Consider the following 26234-nt stretch of genomic DNA (forward strand, 5'->3'; position numbering starts at 1 on the left):
TCATACATATGGACTCAATAGAAACAGTAGAATTTAGAGTTTGTAAAGTAATGTTCACAAAAACTAACTTTGGCCAACCTGGAACAGATTCCAGATTGTGCATGTGTAGAAAACATTTGTATTAGCAAAGACAGTGAAAACCAGTGTTCCGTGTAAACTACAGCACTTGAAGTTCCCATATTGTGTGTGACCCTGAAGTTACAAGTACAGATTTCTGCAGTAATAAAGAAAATTATTCCTCTTCACATGCAGCTGTGCATACCTGGAGTAAAACTATATTTTTCAGCTGTGTGAACTCAGCCTCCCTCTTCCATTCCTGCAAAAATTCACCCTTAGGATATTTGCTGTATTACAGAAATGTGTTTATGTGTTAATATTCTGTTTCACAAGGTTTACAAGTGTATTTCTCCTTGCAAACTGACCTACAATTGGAACTAAGAATGTCTTTGGTACAGAGCATCCATCTGTACCAGAGAGGATCTTTGTCTGTGCTCCAGCTGATCGTAAACAGGCGCCGTGTGTCACAACCTGTGGTAAAACCCACAAATGAGATTCATATTCTGAATGGACTCTATCCATGTCCAAAGAATCCTCATAAAACTGGAGAAATGTTCTGTGTCATAGAAGGAAAATGCTCCATTTGGAAAAGTCAGAATATTCAAACCCAATATGGTATTTACATGAGTCCAGAATATAGTTATATTTGAGTTAAATGTGCATATGAATGTTTCAGAATTATTGGATTAATTTAAGATGAACATCATTAACATGGATTAGATTTTCACAGGATGAAGGGGGACACATTCAAAACCAGTTTGTGATTTTACTGTGTGTAACTTCACACACTTTTACGAACCCAGATGTCTTCTATATACACAAGCACAAACTTTAATTTGCCACACTGATTTATTTTATAGATTTGATATTCAACTATAGACTTGTCAATATGCACATCCCTGCAGAACATTCATACACATATTATTAAACTGCACCACTGAAAATTCTTTGTCCAGCTGATGTTAAAGTATCATGAGATTTTTGTCTGAATCAAACCGTTCATATGCAACAGAATTATTGCTAGGGATAAACTTTGTCATAAACATAATGCAGTCCACTTTGTTTTGTTTTGACAAAATAATTAAATGTCATTGCAGTTATTTCCAAAGTGATAAAAATGTTGAAACTGAACTTTAATAAACTATTCATGGCTTGATTTATGATATCAGCTGGTTTTGGTGACAGCATTATTAAACTGTTTATGGGTAGATTTGGAGAAAAATACCAAGGCTATAGTGTTTTTTTGTTTGTTTTTTGCATAACTGTTCTGCGGTATCTGCATGTGTTAACAACACCAAAAATGGGGTTTTAATACATTTTCACATAAATGCTTTGTCATTAAAGTCTCTGAAATTACTTTTAAGCGACTAACTGATCCACACAATCAGTAGTTTTATGGAATTGATTCTGTGCAGCTGTAAATGAAAAGGAAACCAGCTGCAATTCACATTCATTTTTGGTCCAATTTAAAGGAAACCTGTCATTTTATTTTGTATGTAAACCTTTAAACCTCTTTGACAAGCCGTGAAATTGGTTAAACTCCATCAGTTCATATCTTAATGTGTTGTGTTCTCCCAGAATCTGAATATCTGAAACAGATGGAGACACTAATGAACTTTCCCTTAAAAGCAAACAATTTAGATTTCTCTCTATCACAGCATTCATAACACAAAATAAGTATTAATTTGTCAAAGTTTTTTTTTTTTGATATAATTTAGCTGTTATTTTGGTAGTTTTGTAAATATTGGTGTTTATGAGGAGGTAAGATTATTGTAAATTTTCAGTTTTGGTTGAATTGATGATTGTTTAAAAAAGAGATTTCATGTCGTTAAATGGTCTACATTAAGAACTTAATTGTGTTTTCTGCAGTAAATCAGAATCCATCAACAGCTGCTTCATTGATCAGTTTCATAATGAACTCTTGAGAAAACGGTGACTTCTCTGCTCTGTCGTAGATTCTTTAAAACGCCGCCATCATCGCATTACGTTGGTCCTCCCTGTTTGGAAATGTGTTCAGAGGTTATAGATGGACTCACTGATGGACTCGGAGGGGGAGGAGTCGAAGTGGTGGTGGGGGTCATTAGCAGCTCTGGCCTCCGTTCAAGTCGTTTCATGAACTGCTCGTGGGTTCTGCTTCCACGGACGGCTTCCCTCAAACTGCAGGTGGGATCCGCTTCAGGAAAAGACGCAGATTGTTTTCCCATCCTCCCCCCCTCTGAAATGTTTCTACTTGGAGTGATTGATTCCCTGCTTGATGCTGCTTTAATATCAAATACAAATATGTCTTGTTTGGGCAGCGCTCCTGCAGAGAGGGATATTATGTGGACGGGGGTTCGGCAGAGGTCGTCAGATTTGGGATTCGAGGGGCCGGGGGCCGAGCTGACGGGGGAAAATATTTTGTACTCTCTGGGGTGCAGCTTAGTTCACATTCAGCTCTGCTTTTACGTCCCTCCCAGGACCAGAACTTGACTTCGGTCATGATGACTTTTCCAGATGTGCACCTCACTTCTTTCTCCTTTTTTTCCCTCCTCCTGCACTCCATTGTGAATTTTTGAACACTACAATTAACATCTATAAATCATGTCCCGAATACTTCCTGCTCAATCACATGGGAATATTCCCGAACAGCCCAATAACTCATTACAAATTGGAGGCTTAAAGCAGCCAAAAAGATAAATTGTGTCGTGACAAAAGCTCGTACGGGACGAGAGTCTCAGCGATTTTAATGACAGCCCTGCTTAGTTAAATTGGGGGAAGACGATTAATAAAACGCTCAGACAGTCGGTTTCCTCTCACATCCTCATCACAAATGAATCTTTTTTCTTCTTCTTTTGGTTCATGATGAAATCCATCATGAAGAAAATTTGCCAGACCCAATTAGACGACTTCTTATTTACATTATAAAACAGTTTGACATGTCCAGGACAAAATAAAAAAAACTTCTCCCAAACTAATTATCTGCGCAATAAATAACTTTTTTTTAAGGAGAAACACAGTGTTTACTTTAGAATTAACTCTTTAAAGTACTCTGTTTGGAGAAGTGTTTTATCTTTATAGTACAAACTCAATGCACTTGAGTATTTCAACTTTCTGAAACATACTTCCACTGTACTACATCTCAGGGATACTGTACTTTTGAAGTTTGGCTTTCTTTCTTATAACTTTAGTTCCTTTCAAATATTGTTCAAGTAAAAGTAAAATAAACGCACTAACAAATAAGCACAGATATATGCAGTAATGAAATGTTCAGTGTCTCCCAATCATGCTAAACCAAAAGGGCACAACTTCTGTTGTTGCTTTTCACAATAAAAGCCCCCAGCATGTACACTGTGTGTTTCATGTGAGGTAACTCTATAGTTTACAGTTTTACTCAATTCACCCGTCATCTAGGGGGTTAAGAACACAACACAAAGTAAAGGAATTCCCATTCCATTCGCCAAACCACAGCCAGGAAACTAGAGAACTGCAATTTATTATCTACAAGTCATCAAAAAGTGGAAAATAAAACTGTAATTACTTAAGCAGTAAACCCAAGCCAAAACAGCAATCATAGCTCATTCATTCCTTCAGTCATTTTCTATAGCTGTTAAATCCTCCTGAGGGTCGTGAAGATGCTGGAGCTGATCCTATCTAGAAGGTGTTGAGAGTTCATCAGAGGTGACAAGCAACCGTTCACTCTCACGTTCACGCCTATGGACAGTTTAGATTGACCAGTTTACCCATTAAGGTGCATGTCTTTGGATGGTTGGGGGATGTCAGAGAACCAGGAGAGAACCCACACAGACATGAGAAGAACATGCAAACGCTGGATTTCAACCAGAGATCTGCATGAATAATCGATAAGCTGAAACTCTACACATTGCTGAACTCTTTGGGAGTTGGAGGAGATTTATGTTTTACTTCAATAAGAGGCAGAACTAATGTTTATGGCACAGTTTCTGCCCAAGTACTGCATGTGTTAAGTAACGTCCAATAAAGTTTTACTCATGGTTCACCTGCTCCTTGGTTGGTCAGCTTTTTTAGTATTATTATGCTGGCTTGGGTGGAGGGTATGAGGTAACAATGATGTCATAATTAACTGTCTAATCAATTAAAATTGGCTTAAATATTCAGCTTCAAAAAGTAATTAAAAATTCCATCTCTACTTTGAAATCAGGACCTTCTTGCTGTGGAGCGACTATACCTCCCTTTATAACAGAACAATCACCAAAAACTAACTCTCAATGAAAATAAACCAAATAGTTAAGGTTATTGCATCCTCTGCAAGAACAGAGAAATGTGTTCTGTCTCCCAGAGCTGCAAGAAATGACGTCATTTTTTTCTTACAGCTTGTTCTCGACACATCATCCGGGCAGAACTTTTTTTGTGTGGTGTCCGACAACTATTGATTGTGTGATTGGTCACAAATTTGAAGTGGGTGTGGTTAATAGGTAAAAGCGGAGGATTTCCCGGGAGTTCTGCATTTGACTTGAAGTATGAAACAGCCCAAATGAACTTTGTTCTTGTTGTTGCCACCTTGAGAACATAACGTGCTGCACACTTTTAATCCCTCTCGGCCAAATGTAGTGTAAAATTCTGTTGAAAGGTCCTGCCTATAATTTAGATTAGACTGTCTTTGTGTAAAATTTATTACATATTTATATTTGAAAGTACTCAGATATTATTACTGCACAAGGCCATTTGACCTTGAAAAAGTAGGTCAAGGTCACTGATTTTCAATCAGCTTCTGCTCCATGCCAAGATTCATCCACAGTATAAATTTGGTGCAGATATGCCAATGTGTTCTTCAGATAATGCGATTATGTCGTTGAATGGACAGACAGACGGACAGACGACAAAACGATTACAATACCCTTTGGTCGAGGGGTAAAAACCAACAAATTCCTCTGTTCTTGTGTATGTAATAACCTCAGCCCTCCCTAATTTAACAAAACTGGAGAAAATCAGTACAAAGTAGAATAATTACTAATAATTACTCCTTTGTGAGTGCTTTGTGAGTACCACACCAACCACTGACTTAACGTATTTACAAAACTATTTCTACAACTTGCAAAGTTCACAAAGCAGATAATCACTCAACAGTTTGCAGACAGAGGATGAAGGATACTGCAGCGAGTTTTTGCTGAAGTGCTGTCAGAAACGCAGGTCTTAAATACAGATGTACAGGTTAAAGAAGCCAGTCAGCATTAAATAACCACTTTAGCCACTTTAGGCCACCGAACCCTGCATTCAACCAATCAGAGGGAGACCTATGGACCGAGTATACAAAGATCCTCAACCAGACAGAGCAACCACTCAGACACAAACACAGTCACTCTAAGCACTAAGTATTTCCAGGGAAATAGACACAAGTCATGCTAAAAATTAGCTTTAGCTATTGGAGAGGATATGATGAATTGTAAATTATTCTCCTTCCAGTTGGAAACAAATTAAGTACGCAGGTTGACAAAATATGGGAGATAGGATTTGGAAAGAAATTACAGATTTTAGTGAGAACTGTGTATTAAAAAAGAGATGCAAACTTATTTTCCTTCAAAGAAAGTCAAAGAACAAAATTTTTTTTTTTTTTTTAGTTTTAGGTTATTTTTGTTTTTTTTGTACCATTATTGGAGAGAACACACAGACAAACTAATGATGTGGAAGCCAGCAGTCACATTTACACTTTGTTTTTACTTTTTCTTTTAAACTTCTTCTTCTTTTAAACATACAAAACCCAAACCAGACACTGGTGAAAACACTTTACTTTTCCTATTTTAGTCAAATTAATCGTCAGTTCTTTGTCCTAAGTGGAGGTGATTAATTGTAAGTGATGTTTAAAAAGTAGAAAAACATGATTTCCATCACCATCCTGTCTGTGATGTCCTGACTAATCGTTAAAATCCGCTCATGTCACTCCATCATCCCTCCATCGTCTGTCAGATTCTTTTATTTCCCCCCTGAGATTAAAAAAGAAAGAAAGAAAGAAAGAAGGCGGCACGTGAGCTGGAAGTGATTTGATAAATAAATAATCGGCTTCACTCCGTCATCTCCAAGGTTGTTTCCTGAAAACTCCCCTCGGCCTTGCGGGACTCGTCCGTTTGTCAAGTTTTCAGCTCACTAATCGATAGCTGAGGAGAAGAAACAAGAAAACACAGGACTAATGTGAGCCTCTGACGATACCAAGGACATGGTTGGTTTCAGGCGCAAATCAATTCAGCTCATTTTCACTCAAACTACAATACCTTTAATAACATGTTTCACCTCCTTCCACCGGTGTTCTGTATGTTTTATGATCTTTTTTTAATACGTGTTGCCCGAGTAAAAAGAAATAAATGTTGGTCAAATATTCAGCTTCACAGAAAAAGCTTATTTGACGGTATTTTAGCATCAAAAGCCGTATGTAAAAGGCCTGAAACATATTTGATTTTATCCACAAAAGGAGGGAAAAAAAATCAATAAAAGCGTGACTTCCGATTAGTTCAGATCACTGCCATTACTGATCATTAATCATCATTATTAACAATCTGAGGAGATGCAGGCGGATGTTCATCTACAAACTTTATCAAACAGATTTCATGTATCTGTGAGCCTCAGCTCCAAAAAGCAGCATGACAGGTTTATGAATTATTAGCGCCGTAATCCCCAGCAGACGAGAGCTGGAAACTTTCTGGCACAGGATTGTTTCTTTGGCAGACGCTCCCTAAACTCAGAGGTAAATAATGTACGACTTTTTGGCTGTTTCTCCACAAAGCTGTAAAAAAAAAAAACAAAAAAAAAAAGAAAAAAAAAAAAACTTGGAGTCCATCTCCTCTCGCTGTTGAGTCTTTCAGTCCGGTTTGGAGGTTGTGTAATGTCAGATGGTCCGTGTCAGATTAGAGATTATAGAGTTATAAATTCTGGCTCTGACAATCAGAACATGTAGTCTGAAGTAGAGTGTCTGTGAAAACAAAGATGAAGTGACTGTGGAGCTGGAGGGGAAATCACTCTTGAGTTGCCAGATGAATGATTATTAATGCATTTGTATGATAATTTTACCATGTATGTTCAATAATGACACATGTGCAATAATTGAATGACTTTGTAGCATGTTTTTAGGACGCTGCAGGTAATGTTTGCAGTGCTGTGAAGTGACTCAGCTCAATCAGATGGCGTCATCAGTGATTCAGTTTGTCAAATTACCAGGGGTTTATTTCAGAACATAGGGCTGTAGTGTGTGCTATTAGTGTTTATGGGTTGTAGTTCATCTGTTAACTAGTACAGCATCATCATCTTATCTCCATAACTGATGTATGTGCTTAGAGGTGACACCAACTTTTCTTAAAGGGGTCATATTTATCTAAACCCACTTTTTTTAGTCTTTAGTTCATTTATTTGTGTATTTGGACCCTAATAGTTCATACAGTTTGAATTTGAACCCTCCAAGTGCTGCAAAGCTATCTTCATATTCATTCCGGCAAAAATCGAGTGGATTTCTACAAGCCGTATTAATTCCTTCTTAATTTGTTACGTTTATAACTAGTTACGTTACGACATTTGCACATATAAGGTCAAGACTTCCGATGAACATTTCTCCTAGTACAACGTAATTGTTTGTCAGCAGCAGTTGAAGTCCATACTGAAAATATGTCCAAACTTTGGGCCAATTACCTAAAATGTTTAGCTGTTAGTTGAATGGGACAGAGCAGCACAGCCAACAACCTGGAGGGGGCGGGGCCTGAAGTGGCTCATTTGCATTTAAAGGGCCAGCGCTCCAAACCACCTTTCTGGTGTCATTCCTCAGAAATAGGGTTGAAGATGGACCTGTGTAGTTGAATGAATGAAGAATTCAGACCCAAGCAGAGCATTTACAGTTTATGTAGAGCACAGAGAATGTTTGAGAATGCATAATTCCATTTAAAAAAGCAAAATATCACTCCTTTAACTATGGAATTGATGGGGAAAATTCTCTACCATCTAGTTTTACTTTATGTTTATGTTGTTGCATCAACACCAGAAATCCACCTTCAGTAATGCATTTGTATGACATGACAGGATTTCAAACGCTGCAGGCTGGTGGTTTGTTCTTCGCTTACACATTCATCTCGGTTCTAACCCTAACCCTTGGTTCAATTGTTGGTCTGAACCATCTATGGGTAGTGAACTGTCATGGGTTTGTGGGCTGCTGAAGCTATGAGACAACCATCAACATGAATTTTTGCAAACATGAGCACATTTTTGGAACAGGAGTCCACATTGATTAACTCCTGCTTTCCATCAGTTGTGGGTGCACCACATCACAGCTCCAACATGGTTCATCTACATCTTCTGCAGGTCGCTGATTGGGAATGTTTCAGAATCTGTGTGATGTATGTGTCTGATCACCTGTCATTTTTGTCATTTTTATTTGTTTTTTGAGTCTCCACCTCAGACAAAATTGGCCAAGTAGTAAAACGAAGTCTGCCATATTAAATACTATTTAGTAAATATTAATACAGATGTTTCCAAATACCGGTAGTGATGTCAAATATGTACAATGCATAAACACATTACAGCAACCTGAGCTAATTAGCTGGCTAGTTGACAACCATATACCTCAACAGAGCTAATGTTAACATGCTAATACAACTAAGTTGTGCTTGTTATTGTAAATAACTACTGGTGAACTTCAAGACAGAATTCTCTGATGGTCTTATTACAAGAATTCCTTTAACACAACTACTGGCAGTTTCATGGAAAAAAAAAGTTTTATTCAATAACTGAATATCTGACTCAGCAGCTGAGCTAGCACTAGCTATCAGTCAAAGCCCACACAGACACATTTACCTGTCAATCACTGGAACCCCGCTCTTAATTATGTCTAATGTTTGGCTTAATAGAGACAAACCATTTTTTGTTCAAGGCTGAAAATATTTTTATTTGTGATATAAAGTTGGACATTTTTACATGGGGGTTTATGGGGATTATCCTGCCCCCTGTGGATGTTGACCTGCAGTTTTTGAGTCATTCACGTTAAAATCACATTTAGGACCAGAGGTTATCATGTGGTCTGAGCAGGGCTTCAGTAGTTACGTAAAATCTACACTCAATCTCGTTTAATTTCCAGATATATTTAGGGTTTCTGCAAAGGCATGTTTTCTCATCTGACTCTTTCCAGCCAATAATACTAGATCTGATGACAAACCTGACTCATAAACACAGGAGAATCTTCACAGATGTTACTTTCTGAAATCTAACCTCTGAAGAATTCACTCTGTAGGATATCATTATGATGATTGTATCTGTTGTCTCATTGTAAACAAATAGAGACTGATCTGGTACAAAAAGTTGAGGCTTTACAGAGAGAAAAACCATAATGCACAAGGCTGAGTATGTTTGAGAAGATACGGTCAATATGCAAGAGCTGGAGGTGAGATTTTTACTGTCGGTTTTAATACATGTCAAAAGTATTATCAGAGATTATGGCTTAAGGGGGAGATTCCAGTCTGTGGTGTAAATACATAACATCTGTGTGTTCTTATGTTCTATTTGAATGGAGTCCAATGGGAAATATGGCTCAGTTCCCTGAATAAACTGTTTAGTGAAAACAGTTGGTTTGGTAACAGACGACCTCGGTGATGATCGTTAACATCTTCTACAGAGACGAACAACTTTTGATTGATGAGTGTGAAATAAACAAACTGAAAAGTGGCAGTTTGAGATGGTGCGACCGAAGGAGGTGGTTTTTGACTTTGGGTCCAAAATGATGCCATTGCAGAAGTATTTTCAAGCTGTAATGCCACTGAAAGCCACTAGATGCTGCTCCAAAAAGCCTTGGTTTTCATAGACTTACGATAAACTTCTCTGAAAATAATAGGTTGATAGAACTTTTACCTCCACCAGGGAGGTTATGTTTTTGTCTGTGTTGGTTTGTCTGTTTGTGTGCAAGATAACTCAAAAAGTTATGGACGGATTTGGATGAAAATTTCAGGAAATGTTGATACTGGCACAAGGAACAAATGATAAAATTTTGGTGGTGATCGGGTGTGGGGGGGCCCACTGATCTGCCTTGGCAGAGGTCTACGCTCTCCAAGTGCTTTTCTAGTTTTCTAAGTCATTCCATTCTCTATTCTCCAGTTTTATTTGGACCCTCTCATAAGTGTTGTGGTCCATCTTTAAATTATTCTGTTAATCAGACATCAGGTCAAATAGAAGACTTTGATATCAGCCATGTTGGAGTTTCTATTTATTTACTACAATATTACTAATATTTCTTCCTGACACTGTAAAATGACTTTGTTACACTGGACCTGACCATTACTTCACCCATGACCCTGTGAAGATGGCTCTGACTCCTGCTCTTACAGCCCCAACCCCCCCCCCCCCCTCCTCCTCCTCCTTTTTTTTTTTTTTTTTTTTTTTTAAACAGCCAAATATGGTCCCTTCCTGCTCCACAGAGCCAACATAGCATGGGCCAAATTGTAAAATTGTGGATTTAAATCAGCTGTTCAAGAACCAGTGGGCGATGTCACAGTTCCTCTGTCATCTACATATAGTCAGGGCCATAAGTATTTGGACAGTATGTGTCACAAATGGACCCATGAAGCAATGAAGATGTGATTCAAGTTTGGACTTTAACCTATAAAGACCCAGTGGTACTTTTTTTACAGTTCCAAAATGAATTTTTCTCATATTTAGCCTTTGTTAAAGTAATTTATTATGATGTATTTGAATATTATCCTCTTTGCTGTAAGTTTTCTCAGTGTAAATTATGTATTTTCCTATATTTCATTCACTGATCATGTAGATGTTCATAAAAGCTCAGGGTCAATTCAAAGGTTATTAGATCAAATCAGAAAAAAAAAATGAGGAAAAAGTGACTTTTTCAGCAAAAGTATCATTAACTAAACAAAATCAAAAGTGTCCATCCACTGTCATTTATCAAACTTCCTGAATTTTACTGGAGAATCACTGTTGTAGAAGATGACAGTGTTTCCATGTTCACTGCAGAGCCTCTGAATGTCCACATGGGTCATATCTGATGACCATGAAAAGATGACAAACTGTACTTTACACCAATTATTTACGTGGATTGATAGGATTAGTGGATCAGAAGTTATGAAACATTTTAGATCAGTTGATGGTTTTGTTTTTTTGTTGGATCTTTATGGGTTAAGCTTCAACAACACCCAGCTAATTTAACATAAGTGTTTATTGGGGGGCGTAGACAGTCCTGTTTAGATATATAAAGTCATTACATCAAATTCAATACTGAACACAACATTGAAATATTGACACAAAATGATCATGACTCATTATCACAGCAGACAAAGAAAACATTTGTTTCATAGCTTATACTTATACTGGTGGAAACACAAAATAAGGAAAAAATAAAAGGCAACAAAATTCTAAAACTTAAGTCAAAATAAAATAAGTACTAAGTCAGAGACTACAACTGTTGTGTTTTTGTCCTGTGTCTTTTATATGATTTTTGTATCATCGTGTGTGCAGCTTTGTTGACATCCTCTTTTCTTTTCTTTTTGCATCTTATGTTGGTTTTAGCTTTTTGCACGTTTTCTCATTTTCAACTTGTGTCTCTAACATTGTTTTCATTTTGCTGCATCTTATATTTCATTTAATCTCGTCTTTTATTGATTTTGCCTCATGGACTTTACGTTTTAGTATTGTTGCATCTTTTTGTGCTGTTTGCTTCTTGTTGCATCTTTTGCATGGTTTTTGTTTTATTACATTTTCTATGTCATTTTCATCTCATCTTTTACATCATGTATGACTCATTTTGTCCTTTATGCTGTATTCGTCTTGTTTGTCATGTTTTCTATACATTATCATTCCTTCCTTGAGGCTGAAATCAGTTTGGATGCTGTTTAAGTACACTGTTATGCAAAACAAAAAGAATCAATCATTTTCTTTTTTGCATTAAACTAAAGTAACAAATCTATTTTGAAATGAAACAAGTAAGATATATTTGTGTCGGAATGTAGAGAGTAAAAGGTAAAAACTGTCGGGAAAGATAAATAATCAGAAAACCTGAAATCTCTACAGTAAATAAATGTGTATATTTACTTTCCACCTCTGGCAGTGGGACAGTCTGTGGACACTGAGGCCAAATCCACTCCAGCGTGTGTTGAAGCTGGAATGGGAGTTGGTTTCTGCCGTCGTTCTGTTCAGTTTTCACTCCTTCTCTTTCTGGATTTACGTGGATCCGGGCTGCAGAGCTGGATTTGATTCCTCCCTCCTCCCGTCGGTTTGATTCCTCTCTCCTCAGGTCGTCAGTGGTCTGACAGCAGAGTTTTTTGCTCGTGGCTAAAACAGTGAAGTTCATCCCATCACACTCTTCTAATTGCCATCGAGGGGAAACTGAGAGCTGGTTCTCTGATGTTGAGAGATGGCTGCACATGATAATGACCCGGCACATTTTCAGAGCTCCGAGAACTCGACTGTTCAAGGCCACGTTACGGCTCGGTGTGGATGAAACAACTACACATGGACAGGATATCAACTGAGGGGTTTTTAATATGAATTTTCAGTCACATTAACAGTGGTGCTATTCAATACTTTTATTTAAAGACTCATTTATAAGTGAAAATAATGTGAACCTGTCCTTAGTGTAATGCTTTACACATCGAATTTTATTTTCCATATCGTCCGTATATTTTTGCACTGCTAATGTTATATTCCATAACATACTTAGTGCAAAAATGTATCTTATGAAATTTATATATATATATATATATATATATATATATATATATATATATATATATATATATGTACACACACATATATACAGGGTGGGGAAGCAAAATTTACAATATTTTGAGGCAGGGATTGAAAGACAGTGTATGACCAGTTAGTTTATTGAAAGTCATGAGAATTTATTTGCCACAAGAAAATGTACATAATAGAAAATGTTTTTATTCTATGTGTCCTCCTTCTTTCTCAATAACTGCCTTCATACGCTTCCTGAAACTTGCGCCAGTGTTCCTCAAATATTGGGGTGACAACTTCTCCCATTCTTCTTTAATAGTATCTTCCAGACTTTCTGGTAATAGTTTTGCTCATAGTCATTCTCTTCTTTCCATTCTAAACAGTCTTTATGGACACTCCAACTATTTTTGAAATCTCCTTTGGTGTGACGAGTGCATTCAGCAAATCACACACTCTTTGACGTTTGCTTTCCTGATTACTCATATGGGCAAAAGTTTCTGAAAAGGTATGGATAATAGTGTTAGGTATGATTATGACATCAGTATATGTTTGGTTTCAAAACAATTGACGTAGTGTCTGCTGAGAAAAAACAACTAAATGTTCATTGTAAATTTTGCTTCCCCACCCTGTGTGTGTGTGTGTGTGTGTGTGTGTGTGTGTGTATGTATGTATGTATATATATATATATATATATATATATATATATAATATTACAGTATCTGTGGCTCTATTAAAGACAAGTCCAGCTTAATTTCTGATTTATAACTGCACTTTTCCCTAGCTAAACGTAAGCATAAAGATGGTGATGGTGGGATGCTTTACAGCTGTTTTTTTTATAGGTTTTTTTATACATAATTTCAAGGCTACATTAACAGTCATTAGATTTGCCTTTACTTTTGTTTTTTCATTCATTTATTTCTTAAATACTTGAAGGTGCGGCCTGTGCATTTCAGCTTAATTTCTGATTCAAAAAATATTCTTTTACTTTTCAAGAAAAATTAGATATCACAGTAGAATATTTGTACAAATTAAGTTTTTTTTTTTTCACCTATCTGCAATGAAGCAGTAACCCCCCAAAAACTGTGGTTTATGGTGATTTTACAATCATGCATAAGGGTGTTTGTCTGACCTAAAACCCCCTTAAAATCACTGTAGATCACAGCTTCATATGACTTATTGATTTTACAAACTCTTACTACATGTACCTGGTAAGGTTTCATAAAAGAAGCAATAATATATTGATAACAAGCTTTTTTCTGCCACGAAATGTATGACTTCAACAACATTTATTAGAATAAGACAGAAGTGGAAATGCAGCTGAAGTTATGTTTCAGTCCTGTGTTACATCTAAAGGTTTGTCTGGTAAATAGCATGACTAAAGCAGTTAATATATACTTCAGTATTCCTATTTGACTTGAGTGGTTGCATTTTAATTTCACTGTCAAATGTTAAGATATGGCTCCATCATGTTCATCTGTTTTTAGTAACATTGCAGCAATATTCACATTTATACCAAAATAAAATACTCTATCACTGACATTTCTGTCCCTCTGGGAGTGTTGCAGAGTTGTGGTTCATTTCTCTCTCACCAGGTCTGAAAGTGGTGAATAGACCACACACAGTTATGGACGTTTCCATCTATTTAGAGTCTGTCATTAATGTCTTTTTTTTAATTACCTTTATCCTCTCTCCTGTCCATTTCTTTCCACCTCAACCACAATGACCTCGATTGAACAATAAAATCCAACATTTTGTGCCGATGTGATGCACTTAAAGTATTTTATCTCACCATCCAATCAGAATTAAGTATCAGAACCATCCATTTTCTAAAACCAAAGTTAACTTAAGATAAGTTTATTGGGTTCATTCTGGTGGATGCATTCAGTATTTGATTTTATTCAACACCATATTTAACTTCATGCAATATATTATCAGTGTTTCTTTTGGTATTTATTCCAGGGCACAGGTGAGAAGCCTGTCAAACAAGATGATGTAAGATATGATAATATAAAAATACATCATTATGACTACAACACTGTTAGTACATTATCAAAATATGAACATGTATTTTATAATATAATCCAAACCCTGTTCACTCAGTCTCACCTGCACACCTTAATAATCACACCATCATTACTTTGGCGCTGTGTGGCGTTGCCATGGCGTCGACGGTCACAACAACAGGTGCCAGGTGTTGAGCAGGTGTCAACAGGCTCCGCCCACCCAGCTGCTCCTGACGACACTCTGCGCTGTGTTCACAGCCTGTGGGAAAGTTTGACATGTGGGATCCACAGTGTGAGTGAAACGAACTGAACTCCACGTAAAGAGTGATGAATGCAGTGCAAACGCAGTCCAGATGCAAACATGATCCAATGTGTTGTGTGTGCAACAGACGTGACTTTTCCAACACGTTGGAACATCTGGATGTCGCTTCTGTGTCGACACCAGAGCTGACATGACTGAATGATGAGCGACTGGAAGTAACAAGTGGTCAAAGCCTCAGTGATGTCACCCACTGGTTTGTGGGTAATAATTTATACATTTAGGTTGTTACCATCTTTCTTTCTTTCTTTCTTTCTTTCTTTCTTTCTTTCTTTCTTTCTTAGAGCAGACTGAACATTTATACACAGGGATGGAGCTGAAAAAGAGCATTGGGTGAATCTTAGCTAATGCTAACTTACTAAACACACTGCTAACACCAGACCATAAAATAAAATCAATGATGTAATAAATGTTAAAGTAGACAGTTGTGTTGAACAACCACAGTGTTGAGTTTGTGTAAAGCATAAATACACTAATTAAGACTGACTGATAGAACTGATGTAACTATGAATTAATGCGAACATTAGCCAATGTAGCTACATTAAGCTAACAGACTGTGTGGTGTAATTAAGTAGCGGTAACTGCAAAAAGTATTTTTTGTTCAAGAAGCATAAGCTCTAAAAGTCCAACAGACAAGCAATTAAAAAGGATATCTTTCCTTTATTAAATAAGTTTAAAAGGTTCAAGGTTAACTTACTTTTTTATAACTTTATTCAGTCTCTGTGTTTATACACACACACACACACACACACACACACACAGTAGCTACCTAGCATTACCTAGCATTATCATTAGAAACTGCAAAGAGTACATAGCATAGATTAGGAGATGTTAGATAAATTTCAGGTGGTTATAGCAGCATATTTTCCATGTTTAAAATTTTTTACACACTTTATCTGTTTTAACTTAGTCAAACAGCAAAACATGTGACCAAACAGAACCCCCACCATGTTATATCTGAAAATTCCAAACAAATGGCAGCAGTAAAACCCCCCAAAACATCAGTGAAGAACATTTTTAAAGGCAGATTCAGTGTTAAACATATTAATTCCTCATTAAAATATAAATTTTATCTGCTGGTATTTGATCTTCTTGTTGTTCTTGGGTCATAAACTGACTTTGTGTCGTCACTGTTTCTCCTCTGCATCGTCTCTTTGTGCTGTCGCTCCTTCAGAAATTCCTTAATTACATATTTAAGGGCTAATAACGCCATTTGCTGCCCCGTGCTCTGCCCTGTGATGTAGCGAGCGCTGTGAAGTGCTCCATATTTCAGCCGGTAAAGGCGGCGGCAGCGGCGCTTCAGCCCGTCATAATGGCTTGTTAAGGTGGGAGGAAGACGAGCGCTGCTGCTGCGTCTCTAATCACTCTGGGCGCTTTGATTAGCCGTGGCAGAGGAATAATGGGTGGCATTTTCCGAGGCCTGTCGGGCGGCGGAGGGAAATGATTTAACGGCCTTCCTCCCTCCTCCTCCTCCTACTCCTCCTTTTTCTCATCCCAGTGGTTTTGATCTATTTTTTACAGCCTGTCTCAGTCATTTATCAAGAGCAGAAAGGCTACTAAAGTAATCTGACATTAGCACCAATGACTAATACCTCAGGAAAGAAAAAGAGAGCAGAGAGGTTTGTCATTTGAATAAATCATGGCCACACGTCTCCATTAAAAATGGAAAAAAGGAAAAGAAACGCTGGAATTGGCCTCTGAACCTCAGCGCTGCTTTTCAAAGCAAACAGGAAGGCGAGTTAAACTGAGGATCGGAGCTTCAGTCGGACTGCGCCGATCATACTGAAGAGGATCTGTTATTTTTAACGTGATTTATGTACGATGAATGACACCACTTCATCATTTTCTAAAAAATAATAGGATACATGACTCGTACAGAGACAGTCATAGACAATAGTGTGTGTTATTATTCCAACACAAAGTTCTGAACTCATTGTTAACGCTGTAGAGCAGAGAGGATCAGGCCTTCGCACCTTCATGACCGTGGTGGGTTTAATGTGGTCATGTAGACGTCCTCAGGTCCGGTAGTAAAAAGTGGTCAAAGCCTCAGTGACGTCAACCGCTGGTTTGTGGACGGTTGTTTTGAAGTTTTAAGTCTGGCATTTTTGTTGGTGCCATTTTGCTTTTTCAGAGCAGAAGTGACCGTATTTAGTTGAGAGGGTGGAACTAGAAAAGAGCAATGGGTGGAACATACCAAAACGAAGGTCACTTACTAAACACACATCACTAGCAAACACTGTCATTCGAAAAACCATAAAATGTTTCTGTGATTTGGTAAAGGTTATCACACAGACAGTTGTATTCAATAACCATAATGTCAGATCTGTGCAATATATGAGTTCACTGATTAGGACATTATAACACACTCTGTATTAATGCTAATTTATATTGTAATTATTGTTATATGTAAAAAAAAAAAAGTTTTTACTCAATTTACAAAAGGTCTGAAAGTCAAAGTACAAACAATTAGAGAGCACATCTTTTATAAAATGGTAAAAGCAGAGTACCATCTTGTCGGTTTTTCAGATGAAAATGTTATGTCCTGAGTCAATATTAAAACAGCTGGAAATGACAAAAAGGGCCAAAAATAGCATCTGTTCACATCCTGTTGGGTTTAGTGCAAAGTAAATAATACAAAGCCAACAGACAAATAGCATGTGTGAACTTTACTGTGTAAAATATCTACATGTATCTAAATGTTTCTACTGCATTTAAAGCTTTATAAACATGAACGTGCAGGAAATTACTAAAAGAATGAATGTCTTTATCGTCTTTGTACATGTACCATGAGATTGAGAATGCTATCCCTTTGAAGGTGCATGAAGAGAAAATTGCCTAAATGTAAAAAATACTAGGATGGAATACCAGGAGAGGATGAGGATGGGACATGAGGACTAATTTGGTCGTTAGCCAATCCACACTACTGTTGTATTACCAAATGCTGCATCAGCTGATCAGTTCAACAAAGGTGTTTTCATCTCACATTAGGACATTTTTTTGTTTTTTAGGAAAAGACAAAAACCACATCACAAGAGCAGATGAATGTTCCATAAACATTTTCTAATGCACATAAAATACTTGGCTCTGTACTTCAGGTGGTCTTTAGCCCATGAGGGTTTGCGGCCCTTCTTTAATGCATCTTTTTTTATTCATTTTATTTAACCTTTATTTAACCAGGTTGGTTCGACTGAGAAGGGGGATCTCTTTTTCAAGGGAGACCTGGCCAAGATGACAGTGATACAGTCACATAATTAGTTTCACAATAATACAAGCATTTGCAAACATACAAAAAAAAACATATACAATCAGTTGAAACACGTACTGACCAACAGCCTTGATTCCAGAGTTTTAATGTTCTGTTTAAAATCAGTTAGAGGAATCAGTCATTGATTGAGTGATTATGATCTTAATTGGAATTTACTTATGAAACTATTATTTTAGAATAGAATATACATCTTTATTGTCACTGTCAAAAAAAAAAGAAAGAAAATCCATGTAGCAGCTCTGTTCTGTTTAGCAGCAAAAACAGTTAGTGCAAAAAAAAAAAAAAAGACTATATTAAAAAAATATCACACAAAATATCACAAAAAGTACTGAAAAATGTAAACAATGTCTTTAGACTATTTTGTTATTTTGCCGGTTTTATTAGATAGTGTCCTTTGCATCAGCACCACCTTCACCTGCTCTTAATCTTAACCCATAAAGATCCAAACAACCAGTGGCGACCAAAATCATCTACTAATGTAAAATGTTTAATAACTTCTGATCCATTAATCCTATCAATACATGTAAATACTTGGTGTAAAATCTTTTCATGGTCATTAGATTTGACGCATATGGACGTTCAGAGGCTCTGTAGTTACCATGGAAACACCATCATCTTCTACAACATTCACCAGTAAAACCTATGGAGTTGGATCAATGACAGTGGATGGAGACAGTTTATGTTCAGCTAATGATAAAATTTGTTGAAAAAGGCACATTTCCTTCATTTTTCTGTGTTCCTGATTTTATGACAGTTAACTTTAATATGAGCTTTTATGAACATCTACATGACCAGTGAAATAAACATGGGAAAATACCCGATTTTTATTGCACAAACGCCAAGTACAGAGGATAATATTATAATAACTGGTGATAAATCACTTAAGAAAGGTTAAATAGAGAGAAAAATTCATTTTGGAACTGCCACAAAAGTCACACTGAGTCTTTATGGGTTAAAACTGTTTTCCATATTCGTACTGTGTGCGCGATGCCATCTGTAGGGGGCGCTCTCTGTGCTGTTAGTGTTATTTCATCTATAAACAGAGATCTGAGCTTTCATCTCTTCATCTCAGCGTAAACAAAGAAAGTGAGTGTGAGTCGATGTGAGCAGCTCAGTCCACCTGCATCGATCCTCACTGTGTGTTTGAGGCTCTGCTGGGGTTAAGGGGTGGGGGTGAGGGGGTGGGGGGGTCCGGGCAGTCGGTCAGTCAGTCATCCAGCCTGCCGGAGATGGACGCTTCACAGCCCCCCCCCTCCCCCCCCTCCCCCCCCTCCCCCCCCTCCCCCCCCTCCACCCCCTCACGCCCCCACCCCGACCCCGAGACGGCCAATCAGCAACAGGCCAGCGGTCAAACTCTGCATGTGCATAATGCATGAGAGCAGCCAGTCCTGGGAGGCTGCAGTCCGACTCTGCTGCTGTTTACAGTGTGGACGCAGCCCGGAGGTTCCCACTTGAACTTCACCGAGGGAAAGCATCCTCTTCCTCTGACTCTACCTCCGTCCAGCTCTGACCCACTGTCTGCTCTCCAAATTAGAATAAATACATACACAAACACTAGAAAAGCACTTGGAGAGCGCAGACCTCCGCCAAGGCAGATCAGTACCCCACCCACCCACCCCATCACCACCAAAATTTTATCATTTGTTCCTTGTGCCACTATCAACATTTCCTGAAATTTTCATCCAAATCTGTCCGTAACTTTTTCAATTAGCTTGCACACGGACAGACAGACAAACCAACGCCGGCAAAAACATAACCTCCTTGGTGGAGGGAACAGTAAATAACTGTAATGTTTAAAATGATGCAATGAATAGACATGGGTCAACTAGATACATTAATTTACTTCTATTGGATGAAATATGAACATCTGATGGAAAAAAGGCAGCAAAAAAGACAACGACCAGATACTTAGTCAATTCGTGTATCATTCGTTCTTTTCATATTCAATTAAGAATCCACAATTAGAAAATGAAAAAATAACTTGTTATTTCATTACCTCTGCCAAGGAAGTTATGTTTTTGCCGGCGTTGGTTTGTTTGTCTGTCTGTCTGTGTGCAAAATAACTCAAAAAGTTATGGACGGATTTGGATGAAAATTTCAGGAAATGTTGATAGTGGCACAAGGAACAAATGATTAGATTTTGGTGGTGATTGCGGGGGGGGGGCCACTGATCTGCCTTGGCGGAGGTCTGTGCTCTCCAAGTGCTTTTCTAGTTAATCATGTACAAATCAAAACGTAAAAATCCTAAAACAAGTTGTTTTTCAGCCTTTCGATCATACGCACAAATTAAAAATTGGAAATAAGCAAATGGACCAAATGTTGGGTTTCACGTTGACATTTTTGATATCCCATTTGGTATGACCCAGAAGTTACTGACTTATTTGTGTGTTGAGCTGAACAGTCGTGGGTTTGCTAGTACTATTGGTCTGTATGTGGAATCTGACCCAAAATGAGTTTGACACCTTTGACTGTTAATATCTTCAGTGTAATTGCATCCCCGAAATCGAGTTTGGTGAACGCAATGGTTTTACCCCAAATACCACTGCCGCTGCCAGATCCACCACCACTGGATATCCTTCGTGCGAACGCGATAACTAGGACAGATTTGGTTGGATTTCTCCTCCCTTTATAACCAACGTAGGGGACCCCTAGTGGAAGAACTCTATTGATTTCAGCTTCTCTATGAGTATTATAAGGCATCCAAATGGGGGCACTTTAGTTGAAAATCTGTTTTTTGGACATAAATCAAGCAATAATGGGCCGATTGAGATAAAATTTGGTTCATATTGATCGTTTTACCAGTGTCCATTTTCTGGCTACCATCCAGAGTTCATATGGTGTCATTTTCATTCACTAGATAGAGTTTTGTGGGGAAAAAAATTGGTTCTCTGACCATTATTCTGCCACTGTCAGGTCAATGTAGCTCAAACTGAGTTCATATCGATTGCCTAACAATTATCGTGGATAGATTTATATATAGCAGAGGATTGGGGGGATGTCAGGGATACACCCTTGCTGTCAGTCCCCGACAGCATAAGCTTCGTTTGACTTTGTAAATTGATCATGTGGGCTGGATTGGAACCTTTGACGGGCCAGTTTTGGTCCGCAGGCTGCATGTTGGGCACCTGCGATGTAGAGTATGAATCTATTCAATGAAATTTCTACAAAAAAACAATTCAGTATCACCAGTACCAATCGGATGTGTTCAGTCCACTCATCCTTCAGTCGGATTCAATGGGTCAACCTGAAGTCTTGTGATTGGTTCAGTCAGAACCACTGGACTCACACACGGTTGGTGATTTTGCCTCATAAACCGCTGCCTCAATCAGTTAATTCTTTTAAAAGTTTGGTACCAAGATAAGATATTAAAACACCACAGGGGTACAACAGCACCGGCTGCAGAAATGCTCTTTTTGTCTGCAAAATCTGGAAGGTTTAAGAGGCTTTAGGGCTTCAGTTCCATGTGGGAAGGGACTGTATGACAGTAAGAGAAAAGTGGAGAATATCCTCTAAATATAGTGCACAATTAATGGATATTGATTTTAAGGAAGGCGTTTCTCAGGCGGTAAAACCAGGACAAAAACTTCCAGATCCTCATGTGGTTCTGCATAAGTGTCCTGTGCATGTCTCTGAACTCCTCCTGTCCTACATCCATGCATGCACATTCATGTCCCATCCACACTAATGTAGATATTTTGCAAACCTGAGACTTTCAGACGCTCTCCAAAGTGTAGTGTCTTTGAAACTGAGAGATTGTTAAACAATGTCACAGCCCATTTTGGTCATGTCTATTATGTCTTTGTGCGATGAAGCTACACCTCAAACATCAAATCCAGGTGTATAAACCAGTGTATGACCTGCAGTAGATGGAGGTCAGCACAGATTCCTTTGGGAGACGGACCGGACAAATGGATAAATTCACATCATGTAAAGAATACACTTCCACAACCAATACTTAGGATAACATAAGTTTACAACTGAACTACACCTTCATGACAGATTGAACTCTAAGTCTGATACGTCCAGTATTATCCACGGTGTCCACAGGTCGGACAACAACAACTACGGTTTGTCCAAGAATTTGGAGTTTCTCATGTTTGTAAAACAAAGGTTGTGTGAACATTTTTTTTTTAATAGAGGGAGAAAATGTCTTTTTAGGAAAATATCTACATTAATGTTGATGGTCTTATTGAGTAGATTAGATTCCTTTTATTGTTATTGCAATTAAATACAACAACATTTTAAAGCACAAGGTAAAAACTGAACCCATAAAAGTTCTTTCTTTCTTTTTTTTTTAAATTGTCTTTATTTGGACCTACCACTGTTGATGATCCATCTTTACATTCTAAGTCACCCTCTGCTGATCAGGTTTTAGAGCTAACAAAAGTTTTTGACATCTTCTTTGTTGGGTTTGATTGACAGGTGTAATTGACAGCTTACTGCCTCTTGAGTCAGACTTTCTGTTAAGTGAATAAAACATTTATTTTCTTGACTGGTACCTCTATTGTAGTGGTATAACAACAGTGTTGCGTAACTTACACTAACAAGACCATCAAATTGCACTGTTAATTTTCTCACAAAAATGTTTGATAGCAACCAGCATTTAACAGTAGCTCACCCATCATCCCTCATGCTCCCAGTTCTCCGCCCTTTTAACCCAATATGGTCATTTCTGGCCTTAACACATAAGACCTGGAACTACTTTTGTGGAAACTTCAAAAATGAATTATTCTCTTTATTTAACCTTTCCTAAGTGATTTATCACCATTTATTGTAATATTATCCTATACATTTTCCAACTTTAATCAAAAGCCAGGTATTTTCTTACATTTAAGTTACTGATTATGGAGATGTTCATAAAAGCTCAGAGTTAGTTAAAAATATATTATAAAAAAAACTGAAGAAAAACTTACATCTTTAACTAAATATATCATTAACTGCACATAAAAACAAACATCTCCATTCAGTGTTATTTATTAAACTCCATGGGTTTTATTGGTCAATCAATTTTTCAGAAAATGACAGCGTTTCCACGTTCACTATGGAGCCTGTGAATGTCCAAATGGGTCATATCTGATGACCATGAAATGATGATAAACTGCATTTTACACCAATTATTTACATCATTTATATATCTATATATCTATATCTATATCTATATATATATATATATATATATATATATATATATATATATATATAAATGATGTAAATAATTGGTGTAAAATGCATATATATATATTATATATTATATATATATATATATATATATATATATATATATATATACACACATTCATTTATATCGATAGAATTAGTGCATTTTAAGTCATACATTTTCGATCAGTAGATACTTTTTGTTGCCGACATCTTTTAGGGTCAACCAAAGCAGTCCAGAGTTGACTCCCAGTCTCTGACGCCAAGTCTTGGATTTAGTAAATCCGTTATCCACCACATGTCCTGAATAATGAGGAAAAATTCTACGTACCCACAATTTGCAGAAATGTACAATGGCAATGTTTTTTTTTACTGGTGGCTTGTTTGTGAAATGAACAGGAGTCATAAAACCTGTATTTTATATGTGTATGCATTGTATGGGTGGCTGAAAAGTTATTTATGTGGAGGATTTATGTTCCCTGTCTCATCTGTTTTCTTTTCTGAGTTTTACTGTAAAGCATGGTGAGTGTACCCATGTATCAGATGTGTTATAAAAGTGAATTGAACTGCCCTGATTCCGTCATGTTGGAGGATCTGTGGTGTTTATTTAAGGAGTAAAACGTCCATGTGTTCCTGCTCCTTTGTCTCCCAGGTGTGGAGGTCTTTTTCCAGCCGGTTTATGATCCATCTCCACCTCCGCCTCGTCCTCTTCACCCTCTCCATCTCTGGCAGGTCGCCGGGCAGCGTGCACACCGAGCCTTCTGGGTAGCAACGGCTGCTCCACGGCTGTAAAAGGAGCAAATGGAGCAGAAAAGCACTCCGAGGTCCTCCCTGACCTCCTCCTGGACACAGTCCCATCCTGCTGCTCCGGGTACAGCTTAATGTTTTGTTAAATGACACTCGAAGGTTCCTTGGTGAGTTTTCCAGCTTTGTTTTGTTCATGACCATCGTTAAGACGGAAAATCCAGCTCTAGTTTAAGCTTTGAAAATTTCTCCTTGCTGACTGATGTTGGAAAAACACCTGTAGAATCAGTACAACAGTTGCTGTGTTTATATGAATTGGCTTGAAATCGCTAGGATTAGAAATTCAACTGAAATATTTACACCGAGGCTAAATAAAGTGACCTATTAAGATGTTTATTTCCAATTCCCTAAAACATTTAATCACAATAAACCTTTATTTTCATGAGCATTGTGCAGAGCTTTTCAATCTACAGTAAAGTAGAATTAGAAGCACAACATCTTTCTTGAGGGCTTGTCATGTTACTTCCATATCCCAACCATTTATAAATAATCAGATCAATTATTGACACTGATAACCTCCTGAGACCCAGCAATGCATTTTTTGTCCTCTGTAGGGGACAAAACTCTGACAGTTTTACTTGAAAAATGCTGCAAAGGACATTCCATTAAAAAATAAAATAAATAAATAAAGAGAATTTTAAAAATGTATCCAAAAAAACTGGTGCATTATGTAGTCTCCAATCAAGACAATTGTTTAATGTAAAAAAAGCTAAAAAATGTTCACTTTCCTGGGTCTCAGGAGGTTATTAGACACATACTTTTCTATTAAATGACTTCCTAAAGGTTTACAATTACTCCTCTGAATCGAACTGAAGCCTCCATCTGATAGGACCAGTCTGTGACGAGGTAGTGATAATAGAGGTGGGCCATATATATTGCCTACGACAATATCGAAAATGTTGATTTGACGATGTGCAATTTTACATGATCAAGTATTCATACTGTCTTGAAAAGAAAACAAACAGAGGGTGCATAGATGGTAAAGGAGAAGTGCATGAAAGTCCTCATTGGCTGAATGCGTGCCTCAGATGCCAGTCAGCAGACAGGATTCAGTCTCGTGGTGACTCAGCGGCACCCAAAACACAACGTCGTCTCACATGGAGGAAATATGCAGGAGTGTCCCGTCTTAGCAGATGATTTCATAGCGAGACATGGGTCCACTTCACAAAACCTGGAAATGGTTCAGTTTTGGCAAGACTGACATCGGTCATAATAACGTTATATGCAAGATTTGCCAAAAAATGGTTGCTATGAAGTGCAGTTCAACGACAAATCTGTTCTACCACTTGCGAACGAACTATACAAAACAGTATGAGGAACATGTAAAACTTCACGACTCCACAAGCAAGACAATGGCTAAAGAAAAGATGAGTAAATCTGCACAACACACTCAGGAAACCCTCAAAAGTCATTCAGCAAAGCGTAATATATGTTTGTGTGCATGTTTTGCAGAAGATGTATGAAGCACGTGTAAAACAAACAAGAGCTGTTGTTCGGAAATGCTCTGTCTATCCATAGATGTCCTGGTATGCAAGTAGAGTTTTACAGCATTTTTTGTAAAAAAAAAAAAGACAGTAACAGTGATGGACTCTTAGAGCTGAATAATACAGGATATGATGATAAAACTTTGATACAGATTCATGTAAACAGCTGAATGTATGAACTGAAGAATCACAATTTCCTAAGAGAACTTTGAGTGTAAAACGACTGAAAATGAACTTTAGAGGACATAGAAAGGAAAAAAAAAAGGATTTAAAAAAGGGCAAATAAGTAAGTTTTCCAAATTTCAATGTACACACAATGCCAACAAAGGCAATCCCAAACTATTCTATTCTATTCTATTCTATTCTATTCTATTCTATTCTATTCTATTCTATTCTATTTAGAGCAGCCTGGAAGTCATTTAATTCCTGAATTAAAATGTTTCTGGCCTGTTTAGTCATTTAAGGTTTTAGTTTAGATTTGG

At 37.5% G+C, this 26234-nt stretch overlaps 1 long non-coding RNA gene across 1 annotated transcript; it reads right to left on the reverse strand.

Annotated features, from left to right (window-relative positions):
• Positions 1–506: 506 nt before the first annotated feature.
• On the reverse strand, positions 507–25852 carry LOC115427317 (uncharacterized). Its single transcript, XR_003936476.1, has 3 exons — positions 25842–25852; positions 17729–17734; positions 507–600 (listed from the first exon to the last, which is right to left on the reverse strand). It is a non-coding gene; the product is annotated as an uncharacterized LOC115427317 (long non-coding RNA).
• Between the last annotated feature and the right edge of the window lie 382 nt (positions 25853–26234).

Source organism: Sphaeramia orbicularis, chromosome 10, assembly GCF_902148855.1.
Source record: "Sphaeramia orbicularis chromosome 10, fSphaOr1.1, whole genome shotgun sequence".
In the NCBI taxonomy this organism is placed as follows: domain Eukaryota; kingdom Metazoa; phylum Chordata; class Actinopteri; order Kurtiformes; family Apogonidae; genus Sphaeramia; species Sphaeramia orbicularis.